The sequence below is a fragment of the Phacochoerus africanus genome, chromosome 2, assembly GCF_016906955.1.
Source record: "Phacochoerus africanus isolate WHEZ1 chromosome 2, ROS_Pafr_v1, whole genome shotgun sequence".
In the NCBI taxonomy this organism is placed as follows: Eukaryota; Metazoa; Chordata; class Mammalia; order Artiodactyla; family Suidae; genus Phacochoerus; species Phacochoerus africanus.
The window spans coordinates 251,351,324-251,362,700 of record NC_062545.1 but is presented as its reverse complement, the minus strand read 5'-3'; the positions used below and the strand labels follow the sequence as shown (position 1 = coordinate 251,362,700).

General features: G+C 37.3%; 1 pseudogene; it reads left to right on the top strand.

The window, feature by feature from the left end:
• The first annotated feature begins 944 nt into the window (after positions 1–944).
• LOC125120850 (protein DEK-like) lies at positions 945–8,971 on the top strand (annotated as a pseudogene).
• Positions 8,972–11,377: the final 2,406 nt, after the last annotated feature.

Below are 11,377 nucleotides of genomic sequence, written 5' to 3'. Positions count from 1 at the left end.
AAAGATAATTAATACCCTTATTAAAAGTGAAAATAGTAATAGCAGCTTTCTTAAGCTGTCTTTGGAAAGCCTGGTCTAGTTTTGAAAGCAAAGCTGAAACTTTAAACTAGAAAAGTCCACTGTATCTTGATTAGTGAGGGGGAAGATTATGCCTTGGCCTGGGTACAGAATACAGTTTATCTCATGCAGATAAACTGACACATTAACACCAAGGTTTCAAGATGCTCACATATTTCAAAACGTATACCTAGGATCTAAAGCCTTCTTTCTGGCTGATAACAAGATTCCTGTAATAACGTGCATTTAGGGTATTTTCCCAATACCCAAAGGCACGCATGACTTTAAAGAACACATGTGCATTTCATTGCAGTAACCCACTTTTGTGCTTAATTAAATTCCTTTTGGCAGAAGGGGCATTTTGTATTTGATACACTATTATCACATCACATTACCAATGCGTCTCCCCGGCTCCTGCCCCAGACATCCCTGATATAAAGCACTCTGCAGCAGAGAGGAGTCTGTGGAGCTGCCCGGAGGCAGGCTGAGCATTTTCTGGGGCAGCCCCCAAGGACCTAGAAAGAGGAACGTGAGAGCTCACAAGAGGTGCAGGCTCATGGTGCCTTGGAAGGCTGTTCAAGTACCCCTTGTCCAATTGTGGAGCTGCTTTGTCAGTATTTGCAAGTAGCAAGAGACCCTTTCCCACATTTGTGCTTGGACTTTCAGACATTTGTCTTGGCAGCAGTGTTCACACAGGGCTGTAGACTTGTGTGGCAGTTTCCAAAGCATGTGTGTTTATATTTCATGGGAGGCAGCCTGGAGGAAGGAAGCCAGCAGGGAGCAACTTTGAAGATAGAGAACCTGTGTACAAAATCTGACTTTAGCACTTCCCACTAACATGACCTAAAGCCTGTTACTTAGTTTTCTGAGTCTCCTTTGTCTGCAAAATGGGCTTTCTAGTTCCTGCTGTTGTTGTAAGGATTCAAGAAGACAGGTATGTAAGCTGCCTGCCTGGAACATAATTGGTACTCAACATATATATATATATATATATATATATATATATATATATATATTTCTTTTTTTCCTTTCTTTTGAAGTAGATAGGCAAGGAAGTATTGTCAGTCCTGTTTAATGTAGGAGAAAGTGGAGGCTTATAGAATTTTAAGGTCAATTAACTGTTAAGGTTCAGTATGGATTTGCCCTTGTGATTTCTGACTAGCCCATTAATGTTTATCTCCTTTGCAAAACTGTCCCTTGGAAGTTGATTACATCACTAAGCCAGATTCAGTAAGACTTGTGGCAACTTGGTTGTTTAAAAAAAATCAACTTAAATATTTTGTAATCATTTTAAATTTACAGAAAAGTTGCAAAAAATGACACAGAAAGTACCCGTAAACTCCTAATCCAGTTTCCCTGATTGTTAATGTCTTACATCACTGTGGTACACTTGTCACAACTAAGAAACCAACGTTGCTATTAACCATTTATTGCTATATTGCTATTAAGTAAGCTCTACACTTTATTTGGATTTCACTAGCTTTTCCCTAATGTCCTTGTTCTTGCCCCAGGATTCTATGTAGTATTTAATTGCCATTCTTCTTAGCCTCCTCTAGTATAAGGCAGCTTTTCAGACCTTTGTTATTTTTGATGGCCTTGGTGGTTTAAGGAGTACTGGTTAGGTAGAATGCCCCTCATTTGAGTGTAACTGAGATTTTGCTCATGGTTGGACAGGTGTTATGGATTTTTGAGAGGAAATGTTTTCTGCTCCGAAAACATTTTTTTTTTTTTATTGCTCATCTTTATCACCCTCAACTGAGAAGAGTCTTGTAATTTTCCTCTTACCAAGCACAGAGCCCAATTCTAAGGTCAACCCCTTTGTGACCAGCCCTGGTTTGCTCAAATGATTCTTCTGCTATTTAATTACATCTCTGTGTTGATTCTCCACTTGTTTTGCATACATTTAGTTATTAGATTGCTCCTGGTGAAATATTCAGTGATAGTTACCTTGTTGACATATCAAAAAGTGATTCAAGTAAAATTTATGAATTATTTATAGGATTTAAAAGTAAGTTCCATTTTCCATCAGGTTCAGATATTCCCTTCTCTGTGTAGCCTTCCTTGGTCCTTCTTTTTCTTTTTTCTTGCTACTTTAGAACTTTCTGGTAATGTCTTTATTATAGTGTCTATAGGATATTTTCCTAGGTTAAAGTCTATATGCATATAATAACTACCTGTTCATTTGGCATGTCTTATCATCCAGATGTATCATAAACCCATCTCAGATATTATGTCAGCTTTTGATCAGTGTGTACATTTAAATTTGTTTCAACTGAGAATAAATACTGCTTTGGAAAAGCGGTACAGAAAAAAAATCAAGCAGCATCAAAGTGTTAATTTTGTGTTGGTTGAAACACATTTAGCTGTGTGCCTTATGAGTGTATGTATAAAAGAGGAAAGTTAGAATGTAAAAATTCTCAAGGAGTGCTAAAGAGTGAGCAGGTGAAAGACCTAGTAACCCTAGGTGCAATTCAGTTCCAACTGTGTACCATCAAAGTTGTCACAAAATGTATTTGTGTAAAATGTCTACAAATTAGTGTGGGTAATCATTGTCCTAATGAAGGCCAAGTTTATTAAGAACAGACTGAATAATCTACCTTTGCATTCCTCATAGCATTTAGCCCAGGGTTTTAAACAGAGTAAATGTTCATTTGATGGATATTTTTTTAGACTCATTATTTGGCCAGGCACTGTGCTAATTCCTAGGGTGATAAGGCATGGTCTCCTGATTTGAAGACCTCACAGTCCAGTGGAGTAGATGGATAAGGGGACAGATAACAGATTTCAGTGTGATCAGTGCTGTAATGAAAGAGGCATGGCTAGCTCTACCTGGAAGGGCCTCCATGATTTCCAGGGTATGGGGCATCTGTAGTGGGTCTTGAAGTATAATTAGGAGATCATGAGGCAGAAAAAAAGACACAAGAGTAGTATTTGCAAAGTAGCAGAGTGTCTTGTTGAGAAATAATGTGTTCAGTGTTGTTGGAGAAGAGACAATGTGGTGTGAAGTAGAGGACATTAGGCTGGTAGGTTGGTTCAGATTTTCAAGCACCTACCTGCCATGTTGATGAATTGGTACTTCATTTTGTAAGTTTTAAAGTAATATTCAAAGGTTCTAAGAGGAGTGAAAGGATGAGATTTATTCTAGAAATATCACTCTGAGATGATGCCAGGGAGGTAGGAGGGAAGCAGGGAAACTATTTAGGAGACTCTTGCAGCAGTGCACCCAAGACGTGCGGTGGGTGTGAATTTACCACCATTAACCAATGTCTGCTACATCTACTTACTGTTTCATTTGCTTGCTAAAACACTTAGCTCATCATAAATATCATCAAACTCTATAGTCTTGAATGAAAAATAACCCCACTTTCTTAGACTGATACAGAAGCAATTAATAGAGGACAAGAGGAAAGTGTCTTCTTGGGATGCAAACAGAGGAGTACACAGGAAATGAAGGAGATAGTGTGTGATGCCCATCTCAGGAATCCAGACTGCAGCCCTCCGGAACAGCAAGAACCGGTGCCCCTCAGAAGCATAGGTTTATATTTGCATTTCCCCTTCTTTTGCTTCCTGATCCCATTCCTCTTGTTGATTCTGCTGTCTGCAACATGCATGGATGCAAAGAGCTAACCTAAGGAATTATTTAATAATGCAGTCATGCTTTTAGCAATCTACATTAACCTTATTTGACAAGCTGTCAAGGTACAGGGACAAAGATCATTATATTACAAATTTCAACGTTAAATCCTGTCATAAACTCTTCAGCTATACTTCACAGAAAGAAAACTGTATTTGGTGAATAATGGAGTCAAGTTAAAACAAGAAAAAGAGCATGTTCTGTTCTTTGGTACATGTTCCTCTGCCAAGTATAAATGTTACACAGTTTTCAGGGCCATACAGAAGATTAGGGGCTTAAAGGGCCAAGAGCTGCACACAAGGCTACCCAGGGCAGACAAAATTCATGGAGTTGATGGGTATGGTAGGTGATTGTGAAACATAATTTAAATAACATTTGAAATTAGCTCTTTGAGGTTGAACAACTTTATGGCTGATGATTTCCTGTCCTCTCTATATGTGGCAGTGATAGAAACAAGCAAGAGACATCAAAGCAAAGCAGAGAGGTCCCTGACTGAGGTGGGACGCTGAGTTCAGGTCCAGCCCCCAACCCTAACCCCTGTGAGACCTTAGCAGAGTCACTTTAGCTATCTGGGGGTTATTTTCTTCCACAGTAAAATGAGAGGGTTGGATTAGATCATCTCTAAGTTCCCTTTTGCTCTGACAAACCTCTCACTCCATGATATCTAATCTGTGAAAGGTTACTGACAGCCAGGGATGTAGTAGTGAGGGTCCTGGGTTTTTCTCCTGAAACAGGAGTGATGCCACCTACCTCGCAAAGATGGCTTGAGGATCACATTTACAATGAGATTATGAATGTGATTAGCACCAAACCTGTCAAATAGTGATTTTCAGTGAATGCAAGTGTCCTTTCTTTGGTCTCCCATCAATTAAAAATACTTATTGAGCAAATGCTATGTACCAGGAATGTATTCTAGGAACTGGATACATCATAGTGAATGAAACAGATGAATTTGCTGCCTCTGTGGAGCTTTTAGTAAACAGACTGGTGAGTATACACCAACACAGCATTTCTTCCCATCCTTCCTCCCTGGCTCCTTCTTCTACCGCACTCTTTAACCTGTTTGCTCTCAGCATCTGGTGCAGAACTTGATTGGCTATAATCTAGCCCCAAGAGCGATACATCTGAGGTCAAGACTGGTGTGTGATGCTCAGTGTTTTCATCTGATGGCCAAGGCTTGGGAAAAGGTGTGGACAAATGAGCATGAATTTTGACAAGAGTAGGAACAGGGTTAACCCACGTAAGTGATTCTGGGACTGTAGGATTCCTGCACCTAAGACTGTTGACAACATTATACTTGTTAGTTCTTTAGATGAAACACCTGGAAAGCCATAAACATTTATGACTCTACAATCAGCCTACATTTACTCAACGTCACCTGGGGCAGGCTGAGCAAGGCGTTGGTTTCACAGCAGTAAATAATACTTAATTTCTTCCTTTAGGAGCTCACGTTTTCCTGACGGAGGCAAACATGAGTCTCAAAATACTGTACTAGGTGCTTTTAAAGTGTGGAAACCCAAGAAGCCGCACGATGCAAAGCAAAATATTTTCATCTCATTATTTCGACATCGAAATTTTAATCCTGCCGTGGTAAAATTAAAAGTTCTTCTGAAATTAAACAACCTCTAAAACCATTCATTTTATTTGCAGGTAATGAAATCACAAATATTGCAGGTGGAGATAGGGAACATAAAGTAATATTGATAACAAATATATGTCGTTAAATTTATTAATTAAAATTGGGTAAAATATTACATTACTTTAAACAGATTTTCATCTGCAAAATTTTTTCAGATTTTTAAAAAATGGACTCAGTAGAAATAATCTCAACAACAACAGGAAATCACAGTGCAGAATGTATAATTTGAAATTTTTAACACCGTAAAAAGACCTGACAAATTAAAAAATGTCTTTATTGTGATGTAAATGGAAAAGACCATGTGGACCCAATTTAAGTAAATAGTAAAATACAGAAATCCACATAGTTTTACCCTGCTATAAAGATTATTGATCAAGGAATTCAAATGGTATAGTGATTTGCTTATTCTGCAAAACATCTTGGAGGAAAATTAATCCATGTTGAAGTCCCCTAAAAGTGTACTTTGCATGTTACAGAGCAGAGTAAAAAGATAATAAGTCTAGAGGGGCACAATAGGAAATATCTAGCACATGTGTTGTCTCTCTAATAAGTCAATAAAATTGACAAAAGATTTTTGTGCACACTTTTTTATCCAGTTCATTTTTGTACACCCCCGAGCAATGAATGGCACATTGCAAAGTGTGGTTACTTGGTAAAAGTTTGCTGAGTGAGGGAAGAATAAATAAACAAACAAAAATGGCAAGGGCAGTGTACCACCGACCTTCAAAGTATCACTAATCCATCTTCGGACAATACTACCTCCTTATCACTTTATACTTTAATAATCTCTCTTTATGGTTATCACTTCTATCAGAGGCTGATTTTCTGAAGGGCAGGGACCTTGTTTTTATGCATGTTTATATTCAGTGCCTGTAATTTAGCAGGCATTCAGAGAATGTTTGCTAAGTAAATGAATGACTGAATTTTATATTAAGGGTCCAGTTACTTAATCTAAGAAAGCTGAGATATTTCCCTCTTAGTTCATTTTCATCATAGTTGAGATTCAGATGAGAGTCAAGGGCACATGTTTTGGGGGTGTCCAACCCCTGTTAGAATCAAATCTGATTAGGAGATAGACTTTGTAAAGGTGACACCTTCACCATTTAGAGGAAAATATGAAATAAGAGGATGTCTACCAAGGGCCCTCCCCAGAGCTGGTTTCTGCTCTGCTGTTTCCCTGGAGACCCCTGGCTCAGTTTGCTCTCTTCTTAGCACAGCTTTTGGCGTCAGCCTTGACAGCAGCTTGGAGGCAGATAGGGACATTATTTCATGAAGTAATTTAGATATGATTTTTTAAAAAATCTCATCTTGGCACAAACTCTACAAGAGCTTGAGTTTAACCTGTTATTAGGACATTGCAGGGAATAGTAAATAAGTTGCAAAATGGAAAACTCAGAAGCTTCAGAAGAAAGAATCGAAATTGGAAGTTGCATACAAGCCACTCAACATAAAAGGCACTCAAAAGAGTGAGGTACATTAGTTAGTATAAAGTTCTTATTTTTGCATATAATTACAGGAAAAACACTTGAAGAATTTCTTACTTGTAATTTTCAAACAGGTTAGATTCTTTGAATTTTACTTCTATAGATAGGGTCTTTAGGCAAGGATGCTTGGAAATGCTTGATATTAGGCCAGCGTCTGATCACCGTTTATAAGATCATTCTGAGATCCACTTCTTTATCTAACCTGATCTGACCACTGAAGCTAGTGCTTCAAGATATGGGAGATACAAAATTCAGCTGTGTTGTAACACAGATGAAATGTATGTATTTGGGAAAGTTATTAAACTTCTCTAAGCCTGTTTCCTCCTCTGTAAATTCAGGAAGAAAAAGCATGTAAAGCCTACTGCACAGGGCCAGGCACAAAGAAAATGCCCCACACTATATTTCAAAAAACTGAGGCTCAGAGGTGGGAAGTGACTAACTCCAGGTCTCAAGCATACTCATGTCTGCTTTCTAGTCCAACATCCTTTTTATGTTTGTTGTTTTTGTTGAGGTGAAATTCACATGTCAAAAAATTAACCATTTTAATTGAACAATTTAGTGGCATTTAGCACATTCACAGTGTTGTGCAACCACTCTATCTAGTTTCAAAACATTTCCATCAGTCCAAAGTAAAACCCCATGCCCATTAAGCATTCTCTCCTCTGGGCCAGCCCTGGCAACTATCGATCTGTGGCGTCTCTACGGAGTTATCTATTCTGGGAATTTCATGAAAATGAATTCATACATCATGTGACCTGTAGTGTCTGTTGTCTTTTACTTAGCATAATGTTTTGAAGATATCTTTAAAAAAAAATCTGACAATCTATTAAAAAAATTTTAAGGTAAAATTCACATACAATCATGTACAGATGTTAAGAATAGAGCTTAAAGAGTTTTTTAAAAAATGTAGCTTTTTGATTCTGGGCAGTGGAGAGCGCAGCGTGAGCGTCAGGCTAGCCAGCAGCCCGAGTGCCTCCTTGGAGCCTGCTGCCACTGCCTCCCGGAGTCTCTTCGTGTCCTCGAGCAGCCGCAGGGACCCACGGTCCACAGCATGCCCTCCTTGGCCCTGCTGCAGAAGAAGAGGGAACTCCCACCCAGCCTGAGTCCGAGAAAGAGCCTGAAATGCTGGCCGGAGAGAGGAAAGTGAAGAGAGGGATGAGGACTATGAGGAGGAGCAAGAGGAGAAAGAAAAGTCTGATTAATCGTGGAAAGCAAGAGGGAAAAGAAAAAAAGTAGGCTGACAATGCAAGTCTCTTCCTTACAAAGAGAGCCATTTACAATTGCACAAGGAAAGCGGCAGAAATTTTGTGAAATTGAAAGGATACTTTTTTTTTTCTAAGTAAGAAGAAAACAGATGAGCTTAGAAATCTACATAAGCTCTTTATAACAGACCAGGCACAGTGTCCTCTTTGAAGAAGAATGTGTGTCAAGTTCAGTGGCTTTCCATTTGGAAAAGGAAGTATCCAATATAAAAAGAAGGAAGAAATGTTAAAAAAAAAATTAGAAATGCCATGTTAACGAGCATCTGTGAGGTTCTTGGAAAGATCAGGTGTAAATAGTGAACTGGTGAAAAGGATCTTGAATTTCTTAATGTATCCAAAGCCTTCTGGCAAACCATTTCCAAAATCTGAAAAAACCTCTAGCAAAAGCCACAAAAAAGAACGGAATAATTCTGGAATGGCCAGGAAAGCTAAGCAAACCAAATGTCCTGAAATTCTGTCGGATGAATTCAGCAGTGATAAAGCTGAGAAGAAAAATAAGGGAGAGTCTTCTGATGAGGAAGATAAAGAAATTGAAGAGGAGCCACCTAAAAAGACATCCAAAAAGAAAAATCCAAACAGAAAGCCACTTCTAAAAGTAAAAAAGCTGTAAAATGTGCTAATGTTAAAAAGGTAGATAGCAGTTACCACCAAGAAGAATCAAAACAGTTTCAAAAAAGAAAGTGAATCTGCAGATAGTTCAGATGATGAACCCCTAATTTAAAAATTGAAGAATCCTCCTACAAAGGAAACAGCAAAGAAGTTCTTGGCCAGTGCTAACTTGGAGGAGGTCCCGATGAAGCAGACTTACAAAGAGGTATATGAAAATTATCCTGCTTATGGCTTAACTGAAAGAAAAGGGTTCATAAAAACAACAGTTAAAGAGCTAATTTCTTGAGAAAGAGGACAAAGACAATTGACTCGTACCCATGGATTTAAAGATCTGATTTAAACCATTTAAAGCACTATACCTGCAAAAAGAATGCATTTCCGTTTCTAAATTCCTTGTAAGCATTGTGTTGGTAGAACTTTGTGCTGACCTTTCTATCTTGAGTGTTACGTAATTTGAGTTTGCTGTTTTAAGTTGCATTTCTGTGCAGTTTTTAGTTTAAATTTTTTGCATGGCAGTAATTGTCCCTTGCTTTTATAGTTGTCTTTTGTACATTGGATTTCTTTACATAAGGTTATAGATTCTTCAACTGTTGTAGTTTTTAGTGTGTGCTCCATATTAGCTTGAGATATACTTTTCATCAAGGAGAACAGAAACTATTACAACTGGCATTTATGCGTGCAGAAACTATTGCAGTGTTTAGTATGTGAAATACTTTGAAAATATGTGTGTCAGTGTGAACACTTAGTAGCAGTGTGTTCATCATATTAAAAATATACAAGCTTCAGCTGTCCAGATGACTAAATCAAAACTTTTCTCCTGCATGTGTATATATGTCAAATTGTCAGCATGATGAGACAGATGTTATTCTTTGTATTTTTAAAAACAAATTTGTTGTCCATAAAGTTTTTTTTTTTACTTCCTCTGTTCAGATCAATTTTTAAATTCATATAGGTAGGTCTATACAGTTAAAAACTATGAAATGTCAGGGTTCAGCCAGATGGTATGGCGGGGCAGTGAAAGTCAGAATTCAGTGAAGAAATCACCAAAGGAACAGATAGTTCTCTGCTTGGGCTGGGAAGTGTCATCAGTTTGTAGTTGTAGTGTTAACTCTGTGAGAGTGTGGGTAGATAGATACATTTTATATTAAGGATAGACTAAAATCAACACATCAAAACTTCAAAAATTTGGGAAAGATTGGCGTTAGGTACAAGCACGTTTAGCTTATAGTAAATGAACTGATTTTTATTGACTGCTTTTGCCCATATAAAATGCTGATATTTACAGGAAACCTGGCCACCTTTATAATTCCTGTGAAAGTCCCCATTGTAAGGCCAGAAGATGATAATATGTAGGTAATGTATAGATATGAGTATCTGACAAAGTATTTCTCAAAAGTGATAACAGGAAACAGGATTTTTTTTTTTTTTGTCTTTTTAGTGCTGCACCTGTGGCATATGGAGGTTTCCAGGCTGAGTAGAATTGGAGCTGTAGCCACCGGCCTGGGTTACAACTACAGCAATGCCAGATTCAAGCCACATCTGCAACCTACACCACAGCTCATGGCAATGCCAGGTTCTTAACCCACTAAACGAGGCCAAGGATTGAAACTGTGTCATCATGGATACAAGTCAGATTCGTTTCCACTGAACCACGACGGGAATTCCATATAGGATTATTCTTAATGTTAGGAAAATTAATGTATTCATGGAATCAGGGGTGTTAGGCTTTAAATTTTGGCCAATCAGGATTCTAGGTGATCAACATACAGACAGACTACTCCTTAGTGAGACTAATTTTGTCTTTTAAATTGACTAATTTTGTCTTAATCAGTTTATTAAACCTCTGAATTTTAAAATAGAACATGCTGATTATTCAAGAATTAGGCCTTTGATAAACTAATGAGTGTTTAAAATATCTTTGCATCATAGAACAGAAATACATATAAATGATATGTTGATTAATGACTGGTATTTTCACAGGTTTGACTTGTTTCTTGATAAAGTTATTAAGACATTAGAGAAAGGGATGCTTAATACAAATGAATGGAATAAACAACTAATGAGACTTAAGAATTGGCCTTTGGCTTTAAATATTTGTTCCTATAAACTTTGTCAATAAAAATAATAAGTCCAAAAAATGTAAATACTTGTGCAGTTACTACTCAATTGAAATACAGGACATGTCTGTCACATCAGAAATTTCCCCTTTTAGAATGAATTTCATTCTAATTATTTTATGTTTTTGATGCTTTTGTAAGTGGCATTCATTCTAAAGTTTTATTTCTTTTCAGTATATAAAAATATAATTATTTTTATATATTAACCTTATATCCAGTGACCACAATAAATTCACTTCTTTCTATTTTTTTTGGGGGGGGGGGCGTGAGGTAGATTCCTTAAAATTTTCTACATAATAATGCCTTCTACAAAAAAAAATAATAATAATTAACTGCTTTTTCCATACTGCAGATTTTTACTTCTTTTTTTTAAATTTTTTTGTTTTTTTTAATCATTTATATATATATATATATATTTCTACCGTACAGCATGGTGACCCAGTTACACTTACATGTATACATTCTTTTTTCTCACATTACGTGTTCCATCATAAGTGACTAGACAGAGTTCCTAGTGCTACACAGCAGGATCCCATTGCTAATCCATCCAAAAGGCAACATTCTGCATCTGTTTA